The sequence below is a fragment of the Dasypus novemcinctus genome, chromosome X, assembly GCF_030445035.2.
Source record: "Dasypus novemcinctus isolate mDasNov1 chromosome X, mDasNov1.1.hap2, whole genome shotgun sequence".
Classification (NCBI taxonomy): domain Eukaryota; kingdom Metazoa; phylum Chordata; class Mammalia; order Cingulata; family Dasypodidae; genus Dasypus; species Dasypus novemcinctus.
Window position 1 is genome coordinate 37,813,520 of NC_080704.1, and position 18,607 is coordinate 37,832,126.

The window sequence follows — 18,607 nt, forward strand, 5'->3', positions numbered from 1 at the left end:
CTTTTTGTCTTTAGTGTCTCTAAATAAATTTTATTTCCACTGTGAAGATTGTGAAGACCTTTTGACAGTCTCTCCTAAGCACTTAATAACCATGTTATTGTTAATGTATCTTATTTAAATTCACTTTCAAATTTTTCACTTTTACATGTAAATATAAATTTATTGATGTATAATTTGCAGGCCATAAAATTCACACATTTAAAGTGTGCATTTCAGTGATTTAGTATTTTCACAATTTAGTTTATTCACAAAGTTGTGCAACTATCACTACTATCTAATTCCAACACATTTTTACCACCTCCACCCCACAAAGAACCCACATACTCACTGGCAGTTGCTCCCCATCACCATCCCTTGGAAATTACTAAACTACTTCCTGACTCTACCTATTTATTCGGGATATTTCCTAATAGAAATCATACAATATGTCTTTGTGCCTGGCTTCTTTCACTTGGCATGATATTTTCAAGGTTCATCCATGTTGTACCATGTATCAGTAATACTTTACTTTTGGTGGCTGAATAATAGCCCTTTGTATATTCATACACATACACCACACTTTACTTTTTTTCTTTAGGTTTATATCTTTGCCATTTATTTTTCTAAAATTTTATTCAAAATATTAAATATCAGATATGAAAAAAAATTACTGCAATGAGACCGTTCAGGTGTATTTCCATTGTGCTTCTTTATTAGGACAATAAAATGTCCACCCAAGAGAAAAGTTGAACTGCCAGATCTAATTTTTCCATCTCTATACAAAGTGCATGCCCACTAATTCACCCTGGGCTTTGTGAGTAGGTGTTTAAAGTATGTTATGGGTTACTATAAAAAACTGTACAGTGAGAAACCAGCAAGATGGCAGTGGAGTAAGGAGCTCTTAGAGTCAGCTCCTGCTACATGGCAGTTAGCAAACACCCAGAGCTCTCTGGAGCTAGCTGAAGCACCTGTTTAGGGCTCCAGGAGGTCAGAAGAGCATCCTGCCCCATCCTCGAAGGAATGGAAGAAGGAGACTGCCCGTCTTCAGAGAAGACTCATAAGCAGAGCGCTCCATGCTATGGAGGCCAGTGCCCATCCTCCACTGGAGGCATAAGGTGCCTCATGAGCTGTTCCGTGGCTGGAATTGAAAGCTCCACTTCCCCAAAATAGGGGAGGAAGAGATGGTTGGGCACCAATTTCAGCTATGATGAGGAAATTCAGCTGGCTACAGTATGATCCTGAGAACAGCTAAGGTTTGAGCCTGTCCAGGTCAGAAAGAGGCTGGGAGCTGCCATCTTAACTCCCCACCTGGCACAAGGGGAAGTGGGGTGAACTGAGAATCCCAGTGCTGGTGGGGACCAGCTTCTTCCCATCCAGATCATATTGCAGGTCTAGCCTAGGCCCCTGTGCCACCTCCAGCAGGGAGGAAGCTGCTGGGACCTGCGTGAGCCCCTCCGGGAAATTAATGGCCAAGCCGCAGAGGCCGGTGATTGTCCTTCTCTCCCAGCACAAGCTGCCCCAGGAGCTGCTCTATGATGGGAATTGGAGGCTCCATTTCCCAGAAACAGGGGAGGAGGAGACGTTGGCTGCCGATTTCAGCTACTTATTGGGAGACTTGGCTGGCTAAGAGATAACCCTGGGAACAGGTGGGGTGAGAACCAGCCCAAGTAAGAAAGAGGCCAGTAGCCTCCATTCTGACTCTGCTTCCAGCCTGAGGGGAAGCTGGGCTGACAGTTTCTTTCATGCAGATCAGCCTGCAGCCCTCCTAGGCTTCAGTCCTGCCTCTAGCAGGGAGGAGGCTCAGGAGCCCTGCACCAACCTATACAGGTAAATGCAGGGAACTTTGGCTGGCATAGACAGAAAATCAGAATGCTACCAGGACAACTGCGATCATCTTAGGACCCACACTACAGAGATTGCCGCCAACACCTGCCACTTCATCCCAGCCCCAGGTAGGGGAGAAAAGGATGTGAAGCTCCATCAGTCTTCTCTGGGCAACTACAGTGTAGGCCTGCACATGGATTATTCCACATAGCTGTGACTCTGTGCCTACCCCTGGCAAAGGAGAAAGTTGGAAGAAGCTTCATCGGTTCCTGGTGCAATGAGGGCAGCTTGAGCCTCCATAGCTTACAGCACCAACTACATGCTTGGCTCCTACTGCATAACCAGCAAGGGAGAAATGATAGGAAGCCCTAAACTAGAGAGAAAAACTAGACCCAGAAAAAATACTCTATTAAGCCAGATGCAAAGACACCAACAAAAAATTACAATCCACACCAAGAAACAGAAAGCTATGGGCCAATTAAAGGAACAAGATAAGCCTCCAGATGACATAAAGGAGTTGAAACAACTAATCATAGATGTTCAAACAAATCTCCATAATAAATTCAGTGAGCTGGCTACAGAGATTAAGAATATTAAGAAGACATTGGATGAGCACAAAGAAGAATTTGAAAGCATACATAAAAAAATAGCAGATCTTATGGGAATGAAAGGTGCAATCAATGAAATTTAAAATAAAAAAACATTGGAATCATATAATAGCAGATTTGAGGAGGCAGAAGAAAGGACTGGTGAGTTTGAAGAAATGACCTCTGAAAGCAAACATACAAAAGAAGAGATGAAGAATGGAAAAATTGAACAAGGTCCCAGGGAACTAAATGACAGCAAAAGGCATGCAAACATACATGTCATGGGTGTCCCAGAAGGAGAAGAGAAGGGAAAATGGGCAGAAGGACTATTTAAAGAAATAATGGTAGAAAATTCCCAAGCCCTATTGAAGGACATAGATATCCCTGTCCAAGAAGCACAACATACTCCCATTTGAAAAAGTCCAGATAGACCAACTCCAAGATATACTCATCGGAATGTCAAAGGTCAAAGACAAAGAGAGAATTTTCAGAGCAGCAAGAGGAAAGCAATGCATCACAAAAAAGGGATATCCAATAATATTAAGTGCTGATTTCTCACCGGAAACCATGTAGGCAAAAGACAGTGGTCTGATATATTTAAGATATTACAAGAGAAAAATTTCCAGCCAAGAATCTTATATCCAGCAAGATTGTCTTTCAGAAATGACGGTGAGATTAGAATATTCACAGATAAACAGAAATAGAGAATTTCTAAGCAAGAGACCAGATTTTTAGGAAATACTAAAGAGTGTGGTAGAGCCTAAAAAGACAGGAGAGAGGGGCCTGGAAGAGAGTCCAGAAATGAAGATTATATCAATAAAAGTAACTAAAAGTATCAAAAGAATAGTGAAAATAAAATATGACAGGTACAACTCATATAGTCAGGAATAAACTTAATCAATGATGTAAAGCACTTGTATTCAGAAAACTGCAACTCAATGTTAAAACAAATCAAAAAAGCCCTAAATAACTGGAAGAACTTTCCATGCTCATGGGTTGGAAAACGAAGTATCATTAAGATGTCAATTCTACTCAAATTGATACACAGATTTAATGTAATCCAGATAAAAATTCCACCAGCATTAAAGAAAAAATTGAAAACATGATCATTAAATTTATTTGGAAGGCTAAGGAGTCCTGAATAGACAGAAACATCATAAAAAGGGAAAATGAACCCTCATCTCCAGATTTTAAATCATAATACCTACCTACAGTGCTAAAAACAACATGGTACTAGCCTAAATACAGACACAATAGACCAATGGAACCAAATTTATGGTTCAGAAACAGACCCTCACAGGTATGGTCAAGTGATTTTTGACTAGCCTGTCAAACCTACACAGCTCGGGCAGAACAATCCATTGAACAAATGGTGCTGAAAGAATTGTGCACCCATAGCTGATGGAAGAAGGAAAGAGGACCCCTATCTCACACCTTATCCAAAAACCAACTCAAAATGGATCAAAAAACTAAAAATAAAACTTCTAGAAGAAATAATTGGAAAATATCTTCATGACCTGGTGGTAGGTGGTAGATTCTTAAAGGAGATAAGAGAAAAACTGAGTGGACTGCTGATGTTTAATGTATGTAGAAGTTTTAATTAGCTTTACTGTAAAACTGTGTAAATGTATAGAGTGGATGGTAACACAGTAACAACTAGTTTATAAATGGGGATATGACTGAAAATGGTAGTATAGTTATGTAAATGCCAATTGATAGAATACTAGAGAATAATCTAGGAACTGGAGAGCACAGTAAACCAAGAGGTGGGTGAGAATTGTGGTTGATGGTACAGAGGCAAGAGTGTCCTTTGTTAGCTAGAGCAAGTGTTCATCACTACTGCAGGGTGTTAGGAATGTGGAGAAGCATGGGAAAATACAGCTGGAGTGATTAGTAGTAGTAATATAATAATATAATATTCTTCCATCTATGCAAAAGATGTACTGTGTTGATACTGAGGCAGTCTGGAAAATGTGAGCTAAATGTACACTATGGACATGGCAATAATCAGATGATATTATTTTATCTGTAGCAAATAACACACCACATTGTGGTGTGTTGATGAAAGGGTATTGTTTGGGAATTCTGCACATGTGCATGATTGTTTTATAAGTTTACAACTTCCGTCATAAAAATATATTTAAAAAATAATAATAGGGTGGGTTGGGGGAAAAACATACCAAATGTAAGAAAAGAACTATGATTAGTAATAAGATTTTGACAGTGTTCTTTCATAGATTGTAACAAACATCTCATGAAAATGCAAGGTGTTTGTGGAGGGTTGATATATGGGACCCCTGTAGGATGTTATGCATATTTGTTTTGTAAGTTCACAACTTTTACTATATACTTGTTTATATATATTGATATGTAAATGATATAAAGATAATAATCAGATTGGTTAGGGGAAATTACTTTGTTTAGTAGTAATATTTTGACAATTCTCTTTAATCATTAGTTAAAAAGGTTTAAAAACAATGCAAGATATTGGTGGTAGGATGAGATGTTATATATGTTTGTTTGATATTATATATGTTTCTGTAAGTTCACAACTATTATAATTTGTTTATGTATGTTTATGTATGAGTGATATATTTCAAAAAATGAAAACCAAATTGTACAGTGACACTTGTAAGTCACCCATGGTTCAAATCAGATATATACATATTGATTAAGTACTTATGAAAGAAAGATAAGCTAAAATAAATTCCAGTCACTGTAAACCAAGAAAATAAAACAAATAACAGGGGGAAAAGGTCCGTGTACACATACATCCTTTATGTATACATACAAATACATTCAGATACAATTTTAATTTGAGAGACCTAGGTACAGTATTATTTAAGTGATAATGGTCTCTAAGATTTATTCAAACATACTATAAAATAATAAAGTTAAAAAATCTCATAATTTTAAATTCTGCCCCTTGCTTTAAAGGTTGGAGGAACCCATGCTACAATTCCTAACTAAAAGCAACTGTCTGTGTATTTAATATTTTACCACAATTTCTATCTTTAAATTTGATTCAGTAATTCGAACAAAAAATCTATTTCTAATAGCATTTTATCTTTGTTCACTGTAAAATGTGCAGTCTCTATTGTCAGAATTTCTAAACACATTTAACGTGTTACCTAAAACTAGTCAGTTCAAGAAATATCATTATCTTAAAGTATGTATAAATTACCCAAAATATCCAAAGCAGTTTTCCTGAAAGAGGCGGACTTGGTCCAGTGGTTAGAGCGTCTGTCTACCACGGTTCAAACCCCTGGCCTCCTTGACCCATGTGGAGAGTGCCCCATGTGCAGTGCTGATGCGCACAAGGAGTGCCCTGCCACACAGGGGTGTCCCCCGCGCAGGGGAGTCCCACATGCAAGGAGTGTGCCCCGTAAGGAGAGCCACCCTGCGTGAAAGAAAGTGCAGCCTGCCCAGGAATGGTACCACACACACAGAGCTGACACAAGATGATGCAACAAAAAGAAAGAGATTCCCATGCCACTGACAACAACAGAAGTGGACAAAGACGAGGACGCAGCAAATAGACACAGAGAACAGACAACCAGGGTGTGGGGGAAGGGGAGAGAAATAAATAAATAAATCTTTTTTTAAAAAATCTAAGCATTATCACATATATCCTTGTACATTAAGTTTGGGAGCACAAAGAAATGTTTGCTTAAAATATTGTTTTTGGATCCAATACCAGATATTTTAGAATTTAATTACAAGTTCAGAAATTTTAGAAGTAGCTTTACTAATACTTCCAGAAGAAGTATGATAAAGAAATCTGAAACAATCAGAGTAAATATAAAGTAATGCTTAGCTCCACATCGTGGACACCTAATTGAAATCAGCTCTACAAGTGTAGATAAAAATTTATATATTCCTTGTTTGTCACATTTAATTTCCAAAGCACCAAGGCAAAATAGAGACCCACCTCTCATTTTAGTACCAATTGCAGACAGCAAACATCTGCACAATGTCATATAAAAAGTCAAGCAAATAAAATTACATAATAAGCAAACTCAGTTCACAGTACTTATTTAAAGATATAATCATTGGTTATCATCAGCGAAGGCTTGCCTCATTAACATTCTGTACTAGGCAATTGACATTCCACTCTTCTGGAACAAAGACCACGCCATTTCCTGATTTGAACCAAAAGGAAAATCTTCCTTTTGTTGTTATACACAACAGCAATTAAAAAAATAGAAATAAAAACATAAAAAAAGGTATGGCTATGTTCCTCTTTCGTATCTGAGGATGGGGTCTTAATAGATTTCACTGACGGTTCCATTCGCATGTAACGCTGGTTTTCTCCCAAGGCTTCATCAGACTCCGCGTCTCTGGGGCTGGTGGTCCAGTCATAGTCTGATTCTCCATAACCTCCATTTTTCAGAGCGTCTCTGACTGTGGACAGAGAACTATTCAGCGAGAGGCGGTCCTCCTCTTCCTCTATGCTAGGATCTTCGTTATTATCAGCTTCCTCTTGGGACAGAGAAGTAGGGGAGGTTTGAGGGGCCACAGATACTCCTCCACTTTTCTCCGTACTAGTTGTGGGAGGCTGACTGGTACTGATCTGGGATACAGAAGTTTTGGTTTGGTCTTCATATATTAAACCTTTCATATCTGGAGTAGAAACAGCCGGATTGGGTACAGTTTGGTTTTGTAAATCATTCTGCCGTAGAACACTGGCCAGCGTGGCAGACGCGAGCAGGAGCAATAGCACCAGAGGCTGCGCCAGCCCCCCAGGAACCTGGATACCGGGTCCAGGAAGCTGCTTCGCTTGTGCGACTCCTCTCATCTTCCCCAGGGTGCCAGCGGCCGGCCATAAAAGATTTGGCCGGAAGCCTGCGCTGTTGCCAGGCTCTACGCCATGACATCATACTGCGTCACACTTTACTTTCTGATTCGTTTGTTGAGTGTTTGGGTTTTTTCCACGTTTTGACCACTTGAACAATGTTGCTATGAATATTCATATACAGGTTTTTTATAGAAATATGTTTTCAGTTCTCTAGAAGTGGAATTGCTGAGTCACATGGTAACTATGTTGAATTTTGAGGAATTGCCAAACTGATTTCCATAGTAGCTGTACTATTTTATGTTAGCATTAAGTATATGTGAAAATTTCAATTCCTTCACATCTTGCCCAACACTTGTTTTCTTTTTGATTATAGCCGTTATTGGGTGTGTGAAGTGGTATCTCATTGTGCTTTTGATTTGCATTTCCCTGATAATGAGGCTATATTTCCATGTGTTTGTTGGCTATTTATGGATCTTCTTTAAAAATTTTTGCCTGTTTTTAAATTGGTTTTCTTTTTATTGAGTTGATAGAGTTCCTTATATATTCCTAATACTAGACCTTTAGGAAATATGATTTGCATTTTCTCCTTTTCACCTTCTTGATAGTAAACTTTGAATCAATATATTTAATTTAGAAGAAGTCCAATTTCACTACATATCTTTGGTTGCTTGTAGATTTGACATATCTGAGAAACGATTGCTTAATCTAAGTTAAGGAAGATTTATGCCTAAGTTTTCCTGTAAGAGAAAATTAAGATATGGGTCCAGATTTACTGTTTTGCCTGTGGTTATACAATTCTCCTAGTACCACATGTTTAGAGACTCTTCTTTCCACACGGAATGGATATGGCACTCTTAATGAAAATAAACTGATCATATATATTGGTTTATTTCTGGACTCAATTCTTTTCAATTCTATTTGCCTATTTTTATTCTAGTACCACACTGTTCTAATTTCTATAACTGCAATGAGTTTTCAAATTGAGAAGTGTGAGTGCACCAACTTTGCTCTTTTCTTTCACTATTGTTTTCCTACACTGAATCATCTGCCTTTCCACATGAAATTTAGGATCAGCTTGATAAATTCTGCGAAGATAATACAACTGAGAGTTTGACAGATTGTAGATAAATTTTGGGGAATATTACCATATGAACAATATTAAGCATTTTAATCGATGAATATGGGATATCATCTCATTTAATATGTCTACTTACTTCAATATTTTGTTTTTGTAGTTTTCGGTATAAAAATAAATTCACCAAGAAAAGTGCAAGATTTATAAGTATTTTAATGTCATTGATGCTATTGCAAATTGAAATGTTTCTTACTTTCATCTTTGGATTGATTATTGCTAGATATTTTTATATGTTGATTTTGTATATTGCAACCTTGCTGCACGTATGAACTCTAATGAGTCCTACCATTATAAGAAGGTTTTTGAGAAATTCCCCAGGAGAAGCTCACTGGCCAAAGCACAGATGGCAGTTCTCCCTTCTGACAGCTAATACCATTACTTCTCCTTTCAAGGTCTTCAACTGTTTGAATGAGACTTCTTTCATTCATGAAGGAAATCTCCTCAGGGGGACTATATATGTAATCAGCCACAGATGCAATCAAATTACAGATGATTTAAGTCTACAAAATATCTTCACAGTAATAATCAGGACAGTGCATGCTTAAACAACTGGGGCCATAACTGGGTCTAGATGACACATGAACTCAACCATCATGACAGTGAAGACACTAGTGTACTCCACAACATATTCAGCATTAGCATATATATTGATGTACTTTTCTGGGAACCAGAATTCTTACAGTCTTTATTGCAGTTTATCAGGCTCTTCCTCTGAATCCTCCCTGGATCTGTGCATTGTTCCCCTAGACTACAGAGTTTCAAACTGGTTGATTCAGACAGTTCACACTAGTTTAATAGTTATTTTGGAGGGAGTGATTACCCAGAGCTTCACCTTCCCACAATCCTCTGGACAAATCTTTGTCTTTTGACAGTATGATTATGATGTGTCATTATGTGGGTCTCTGAGTTTATCTTACTTGAGGTTCGTTAAGCTTCTTAGATTTGGAAATTAAAGTTTTTCTTCAAATTTGTTTTTGGCCATTATGTCTTTAAATATATGATTTGGCGAATTTCTTTCCTCTTCTTCTGGAGCATCCATTATGCAAACATTCATATATGTGTGATGGTTTCCCATAGGACTCTGAGGCTCAGTTCAGTTTTCTTCATTTTTGTTTTCCTTCTGTCACTTGGACTGGATAATACCAATTAACATATCTTAAACTAATTCATTCTTTCCTCTCCCTGCTCAAATCAACTGTTGAGCACCTCTATCACCCTTTGCTGTACTTAACATGGAATTTCTATTTAGTTATCTTTAAAGATTTTGGTTTTGGTGAGGCATTGTTATGCTTTCCAGTAGTTCTTTAGTTATATGACATTTCACCTCACTGACCATGTGTAAAATATATGATTGAAAATCTTTTTATCAGAAATCTAACATCTGTGCTTCTTCAAGGACAATTTCTATTGACTGCTTTTTTCCCTATACATAGGCCATTTTTATATTATTTGCATATCTTATTTTTTGTGCAAAACTGGACATTAAATAATATAATATGCAACTCTGAAAATTAAATTCCACCCAGTCCCCCAGAGTTCTCTATAGCGCCTGGTTGTTGGGCATTTTGTTTAGTGATTTTTCTGAAATAATTCTGTAAAGTTGACATTCTTTGTTATGTATGACAACTGATTTCTCTAATCAGATTCTTAGTGGTCAGCTAATGATTACACATAGATTTTCTCAAGTACCTGGAATGAACAAATCTTGTAGTCTTTCCAAAGGGGCTGTGTGTGCATACTGGTGATGCCTACACCTCTGCCATAAGTGTAACTTCCTGCTTTGGCAGAACTTCAAGGTGATCCAGAGACTAAAGATCAGAGGTTTCTCAAATTTTTCCCGGCTACATTCACAGGCCTGGGCACGCTCACAGGTTCACACACATAAATAGCCTTCTTGATTCCCAGAGATATTGGAGTTTTTCAAAGCTCATATGGACATCTCATTCTCTAGGCTTTTACTTCCAAACTATGATTAGTCTATTTGTTTCCTAACTCTTATCCTCCACCTCAGGCAGCTGCATCGATAAATATACCTCTGATTGTTTTTGACAGACAGGCCCAGAAAAATCCACTCACAATATGGAAGATTTCTGTCAAGTCATATAGAGAGGTTTGTGAGTGGGGTCTTCCAGGGAACCAAAAAGGAGAACAATGACATTTCTCTGGGAATAAGCTTTTGAAGGGGATCCAACTACATTCTGTTCCCAGGTTAAGGAGGTCCAAACACACTTTGTTACTGGGTTATTGGTTTTAAAGCTTCCATTGAATAGGGAAGGGGTACTGGTAGAATGAAAGTTAAAACAAGACAAAATTCACTTCTCTTATCAAGATTCAACTGTTATTCTTTAAGTATTCTTCCTGGATGACTAGGCAAGACTTTTCTTAATTGTCAGAGATCTGGAAAATTTGATACTCATAATTTTGTCCATGCTCTCCTTGTTTTATGGAAGGGAAGATTTTTGGAGGACTTAATTCTCTCATTTTTGCTGAAGTCACTAATTTTAATATTTTAATTTTTAATCAAGAAACCTTTGGAAACTTTCTTCATTTTAATGTTTTCCCTGTGGATTCTTTTGTTTTCATATGAACACAATCATAGCATCTACAAGTAAAGAAATCTATGTTAATTACCTTCAAGTCCTACAACTTTCATTTCTATTTACTGCCTTATTGCATTGGTTATGGTTTCCAGTAACACGGTGAATAAAGAGGGTGATGATGGAATCTTCCTTCTATTCACAATCTCAAAGGGAAACCTTTCTGTTTTGCCAACAAATTTTAATTCAAATGATTTCCCTTATCCTAATTTGCTAAAAATGCTTACACAGAGTAAAAAATGAATTTTATTAAATTTTTCTACATCTGAGGTGATCACATGGTTTTACTCCTTACATTTGTTAATATGTTGAATAAAAACGGATTAGAAATTACAGAAGCAAGTTGTAAGAAGGTTAGCTAGAGCAAATGAAGAAGTCAACAATGATAAAAATGTTTTGTGTTTGTTTTTGTTTTCTTTCTTCAAAGAATACGAATCTGAGCACACTCAAATCCTATAACCTTCTGAGGATGACACTTAAGATAGCACTAGTCTGATTTAATGAAATTCTCTTTTTTTTTTTTAAAGATTTATTTATTTAATTCCCCCCCCCGCCCCCCCCCCCCCCCCGGTTGTCTGTTCTTGGTGTCTGTTTGCTGCGTCTTGTTTCTTTGTCCGCTTCTGTTGTCGTCAGCGGCACGGGAAGTGTGGGCGGCGCCATTCCTGGGCAGGCTGCTCTTTCTTTTCACGCTGGGCGGCTCTCCTCACGGGCGCACTCCTTGCGCGTGGGGCTCCCCCACGCGGGGGACACCCTTGCGTGGCACGGCACTCCTTGCGCGCATCAGCGCTGCGCATGGCCAGCTCCACACGGGTCAAGGAGGTCCGGGGTTTGAACCGCGGACCTCCCATATGGTAGACAGACGCCCTAACCACTGGGCCAAAGTCCGTTTCCAAATTCTCCTCATTAACAGGTAAAGGGAATAAAATAATTGAGTGATTTTTCACAAGTTCTACACTTTTTATATATCTTCAAACCTTTCATGACTAGAAATCATGGCAATAAAATTTAAATTTTCAAATACACACCAGTTACATATATATTCTGTGATTTAAGATAAATTATATTGCCACCAGATTGCCTAGGTTTGAATCACTGATTTTCACTTAATAGCTACAGCTGTGTTCATGGTACTTGTTTTTTCTAAGCTTCAATTTCTTCCTTTGTAATGTAAGTATACACTTATAAGAATTATATGGTTTATGTATATCAAATGTTTAGAAGAGAGAAATGTTACTTATGTATTTCCCAGGTAATATACGAGTTACCTTACATGTAGTTGTGATTCCATCACTGATGTTAACACTCATTTTTACCACCACTACTGGACTTCAGTCATTTATTAACAGTTAAATTTGTACATTACGATGTTCTTTCCAAGGAATCAGGACTCATATTTGGGAATTAGATTTTTTAATTATATCTAGGCCCCCAATTTTTCCTACATAAACCCCATAAATTGTATATTAATGAGAATTTTAGTTGTTCATAAGATATATTATGCAACTTTCAATCTCTTTAAATGTAGCAATTCAAATTTTAATACTGCTTATATTTAGAATTTCATTCAGAGAGAGCTCCAAGAATAAACTTTGATATTTTGACATTAAAAAGGGTAGCTTCATGTGTCTTAAATAAATAATTCCCAGATTATAAATTAAGTATACCTCCAAACACTCCTATAAAGTCTTCAAAAGGGCAAAGGCATCCCTTCATAACCAAAAAGAAATTTAGTACCAATCATATAAAACAGAAGGAAAAAAAGTGAATGGTCCACTGAATTAATGATGCAAAAATCTTAGTATTTTGAGTCATGTTAATAATAAGTCCAAGGACATTAAAATCAAAAATAAAAAGGATAAGGGCATTTCAAAGATAAGAGAACAACCTTGAGCATGTTCCTTCTGACTTTGAGACACTTTTTTTTTAATGGGAACTTGTAAGGTAATAAATCCCAGGTTTCATTCAACCTTCATAAGAACAAAAAGAATTCATCAAAGTGATAAATGAAACCATGGTAGAGCGTGAAGTTCTGTTGATAAACAGATAATATTAATTCATTCATTTGTCCATTTTTCTTTCATTTAACAAATTTTGATAAGCACCTCCAATGCAGTTGGTGTCAGAGATAAGAAAAACAGAACAGATGTGGTAACTTTTCTCATCATGGGGGGAGAGAAAAACAAGCAAATAAGTAAAACTTGACAAAATAATTTTAGTAAACTTCAGTGCTAAAATAATCAAGGCCATATGGTAAAGAATAAAAGTGGGAGATGAACATATTTTAAATAAGCTTGTAATGGAAGCTCTCACTGAGGAACTGACAAGGAAAGGATGTGAGCTGAGACTTGAAGCATGCAGAGTCAGCCATGGGATTTGCTAGTGCATATTGTTAGCATTCATGTCCTGCATGCCCAGAGCAGGCACCATTAATGAATCCTTGCATTTTTTCTGGAAATCCTGGATGAAAACCCAGTATCTTTCACTATTTTCTGCTCCCAAATCATTACCCCATTTCTACAGGACTGCAAGATGAAAAACATTTGAATTATCAGTCTAGCTTTCACATAACAATATCTTCTATTTACCAGAATTCCTAACACCTGTCTTACATTTTCTTGTCAAAAAACAACCAACCTGTCCGGAGTATTCTCTCCAGTGAATTTTTTGTGAACAAATCTTTGCATTTATTTAGGTACTTTCACAGTTCATCTGCCTAGAGGTAAGAGGAACATTAACCTTGGGATACTCTTCTTTTCACCCAATAGTGTTATTGTCAAAATAGCCAGTATCCTAGAGTTGAAGGCCATGTCAAGGGACACCAATACAAACTGGCTGCTCAGAAGAGATACATTTTGGAATATTGTATTCTTGTCCCACAATTTAAGTGAATTTTTTCAAAAATTTCAAAATCAGAATATCAACTGTTGCCATAGTATAAACAGGGACTGGAGACAAGAAACAGAATTTACTGGATTACATTCCCTAAATCTCTGGCTGTGGCCTCTGGAACACTCCAGGGACTATTTTATTTATGTGAATACAGTTGCAAGCTACAGCTCCACATAGAAGATACCCTTTCAACCACAGACAAAAATAAAACTTCATACTTTATCACTGGACCATGTTTTTTACAAATCATATTCCTCTACAGAATTGGACTTGACTTTTAAAGTTATGTCCCATTAGTTTACTAAAGTACAAGATAAATCCTTATATCTTATTAGACTTGCAAGAGGGATATGGTTGTGGACTCACTCGTCTATTCCTCCTGATGTAAAAGGCTTAGAGGTAAAGTTTTCTGTGCCGTTCAGGAACAGCATCTTCTAGTCTATTCAATCATTACAAGTTATTTAATTGAATGCATCTCCCTTTGTTTTGCTTGTCACGAACATTGAAACCAACTCTCAGTTATGTACTTAAGTAGGCCTGCATGTATGATTTATATTTTCTTTTTCTCTTTCACTTGCTTGAAGACTCATCATTCACTTTACTGAAAAAATGTTTGTTGATCACTTAAGTGCCTGCTTTTTACCATTGAAACCATGCTGCGCAGAACATGCTTTAGCTTTCAAGGACAACCTGGGTCACCATGGAAGAGGATGGCAGGACAAACGAAACACAACAGCTTTCAAGTGCTATCATTTGATTTTCCGAATTTCACAATTATTTGAATTACTCCTGCTCTGGCCAGTACCTCTCCTGATGATGCACTTGACACCTCCACCAGTTACTTGAATGTATGTCCCTCCTTGGTAAAGAAAATATTTAATTCTGACTTTTTAAGCATCAGTGATTATAGTGCTAAAATTTTTGATTTAGCAACCCAATGAGTTTTTCATCTTGACAGCTTTATTAAAACCAAATTATTACATATAATGTACCCCCTGCCATCTCCATTGAAGACACATCTCACAATATAAACCCAATGTAATAAGTACAGAAATTGAAAATACGAAAACAGTCACATATAATTTCTATTGGATTTAAGGATTTGCCTCATGTCAGATAAGTGTCAGATTTCTTTCTATTCCTGGCATTATGTCAGTAAGGGTTTTGTTGTTGCTGTTTTGGAGACCTTCCTAACGACAAGTTCATTTTTTATAGTTACTGTATTATTATTTTTTTGTTACTGGTTTCCTTGGTTGTCATGTTGCCCATTACTGGAGTTTTCATGCTGTACTCAGGGACCTATTATTTCATCAAAAAAGGATCGGTTTAGGAGATTACAGTAACATGGCGGCAGAGTAAGGAGCTCCTAGAGTCAGTTCCTGCTACACAGCAGTTAGTAAACACCCAGAGCTCTCCGGAGCTAGCTGAAGCACGTGTTTGGGGGCTTCAGAAAGCCAGAAGGGCATCCTGCAACATTCTTGAAGGAATGGAAGGAGGAGGCTACCCGTCGGCAGAGAAGACTCCTAAGTAGAGTGCTCCACACCCCAGAGGCTGGTGCCCATCCTCCACTGGAGGCACAAGCCGCCTCAGGATCTGTTCCGGGGCTGGAATTGAAGCTTCACTTTCCAAAAACAGGGGAGAAGGAGATGGCTGGGCACCAACTTCAGCTACTGATGAGTAAAATTCAGCAGGCTAAAGTATAATCCTGAGAACAGCTAAAGTTTGAGCCTGTCCAAGTCAGAAAGAGACTGGGAGCCGCCATCTTAACTCCGCGCCTGGCACAAGGGGAAACGGGGCGGACTGAGGATCCCAGTCCTGGTGGAGACTGGCTTCTTTCCATCCAGGTCAGATTGCAGCAGCTCTAGCATAAGCCCCAGTGCCGCCTCCAGCAGGGAGGAAGCTGCAGGGACCTGCGCCAGGCTCTCAGGGAAATTGCTGGCCAAGCCGCGGAGGCCAGTGATTGTCCTACTCTCATGGTGCAATCCACCCCAGGAGCTTTTCTGTGACTGAAATTGGAAGCTCCACTTCCCAAAAACAGGGGAGGAGGAGATAGTTGGCTGCCAGTTCCAGCTACTGATTGGTAGACTCAGATGGCTAAGGAATAACCCTAGGAGCAGCTGGGGAGAAAACATCTCTTGATGATACCTTGATTTGGACATCTCCACAGCCTCAGAACTGTAAGCTTTATGTTAATAAATCTTCATTATATAAGCTAATCCATTTCTGTTTTATTCCTTGGCAACCTTTACCAAACTCATGGAGGTAGAGTCTGAAAGATAGGTTACCAAGAGATAGAAAGGGGAGAACGGGGAGCTGATGCTTAATCTGTGCAAAATTTATAATTAGGTTGATTGCAATTGTTTGGAAACGGATGGAGGTGATGGTGGCACAGCAGGGTGAGTGTAATTAACAGCACTGAACTGTGTGTGTCAACATGATTGAAAGGGGACGATCTGGGTGGTATATGTTGCTAGAAGGAAAGCTAAGCGATAATACATGGGAGTGTATAACAAAGTGAACCCTATGGGGTCCAGGTATTGTGTTTAATATTACAAATATAAGAACGTTCTTTCAGGATCTATAACAAAAGCTACACCACTACTACAGGGTGTTGATAACAGGGGTGGTACATGGGGAAAAATGCACCTAAAGCAAAATATGGACTATAGTTAACAGTAGTATTTTAACATTCTTTCATCAATGGTTATAAAGGTGCCACAACAATTATAAGTGTCATAAATTGGAAGTTTGCGTTTCTTATTCCTAGAAAAATGTTATATACCACAGAAACATTCACATTTCCTGTCAGTTATACTGTTTTACCCTGAGGCTTCTCTGAACATACATGTAGGTTGCTGCAGGACAAAGCCTCATCTCCAGAAAAAAGACAGAATTTTACATGAGAATCAAGGCAAGTATAGAAATTATGTTGTGTCAATTAACATATCCCCATAAAAAAGTAAAGGTAGGATACAGTCAGGTGTCTGGACAGACAGGGCCTTTTGAATATCTTGAAAGTTAAATAGCTACACATACTTCTATGGGATATAAATGTACCTTTTGTTGCCATAGGTATGTTTTCTAGATAGAGGCCCACACAGTAGCTAACGAAATATTAAACTTCCCTCCTGGTAAAGTCCTACTACTTTCTCAAATAAGATGGCGAAAAGCTGTGGAATATATAAGTCTTGCTTAATAAAAGAAAACATGGCCATAAGCCAAGCCCATGACCTTAAAGCTTGTACTTATGAAACTATTCTTATAATAATGAAACTAAAGCAACTTTAATGCCTAAGAGTCCTCTCTTGAAAACCTCCTTGTTACTCAAAAGTGGCCTTGCTCTAAACCAATCTCTTCAAATGAACTCACCACCTCCTCAACCCATGGACATGGGGCATGACTCAAAAGGATGAGCCTCCCTGGCACAAAGGAAATATTACCAAATATCAATCAGTGATGCATTTGGAGAAAGACCTTGACCAAAAGGGGGAAATATTTTTTAAAATAGAGTTTTATGGCTAAGAGATTTCAAAGTGAGTCAGGAGGTCATTCCAAAGATTATACCTATGCAAGTCTCAGCCAGACTTCACCAACAGCCACAGTAAACAAAGTTTCAAACAAAAGTGCTCCTCAGGGTCCTAAGGATATCTGGACACCATAGGCAAACCACATGGCCTCATGAACCCTAAACAGACTCTATCTGGGAATATATGAAAATCTATTTCCCCAATATACCAGTTATACTTGTTCATAATTCCCCTAATCATAATTACTCTACATCTTTTCATTGAAACTATGACTTTCAATCTACCTGTGAATTATATTACTCAGAGGCTTAAATCTTTGGATTGTGTATATCCAAGTTGATTCCCGAAACCCAGCAGTTATACTCCTACTCTCCAGTTATTTGGGCTTGCCCTGGACAACTAACAAAATGATGATAGACCAGTCCCATCCCCAAAACAGGAATATCTTCAACTTTAAGCAAAACAATTCCATTCCTATGCCCCACAATATCTAATCCTTTGTCAGCTGTGAAAAGGTCAGTCAGGGCATCGTCCCAATGAACAAAAATAAGGGGGAAGTATAGCCACTTCTGTTACCTTAGTAACTTGTAACATTGATATAATTTTTTTTTAATTAAAAAAAATCCCCATTGTAAAAGCCAATCCCTTTCTGGTATATTACACAGTAGCCTTTAGCAAACTAAAACTTAGTAAAAAGAACCTTTATCCTTGTGGGTGAATATAATAAAACCTGTTCAATCTCAGGGATATTTTAAATAGCCAAAACCATATTTTTGTCTTATATGTTATCCTATTTTGGTGTAAGATTCCCCTTAAATACAACTTGATATAGAAGATATCGAAATTTCTAAGCTGTTTCTGATGTATTTTTCTATGCTAACGTTGGAACAGCCATTGACTCTATGGGTATCTTTATCCATCATGGCCCTGAAGCAGATGGCACAAAACAGGATAACTGAAGTGAGATGGACAGGGTTAAGTTAACCTTTAAGGAAGGCAAAGCATGCAGGGATGAGCAGTGCTGGAAAATTCTTAGCACCCCTTATCTTGAAGGGTCAATTGGCAGAAATGTTATTACTAGACCCTAGTGAGATCTGAATTTTGGGAGAGGGGCTGCACAACAGCTTTTGTGGCCTTAGGTAGAGAAGATAGATACTTTACCCTGCAGCTCAGCAGAGATGTAGCCAAGATAATAAATACCTCTTTATCCTCCAAAGTATGTTATTTTTTAAAAAACACTTTTAGCTACACACTGTACAACATATCCAAAG

General features: G+C 37.9%; 1 protein-coding gene and 1 pseudogene across 1 annotated transcript in view; both read right to left on the reverse strand.

The window, feature by feature from the left end:
• Positions 1 to 18,607, reverse strand: part of DMD (dystrophin) — a 2,676,723-nt gene that overhangs the window by 2,534,911 nt on the left and 123,205 nt on the right. The gene's annotated exons all lie outside the window — the stretch shown is intronic.
• Positions 6,421 to 7,188, reverse strand: LOC139438064 (keratinocyte-associated transmembrane protein 2 pseudogene; annotated as a pseudogene).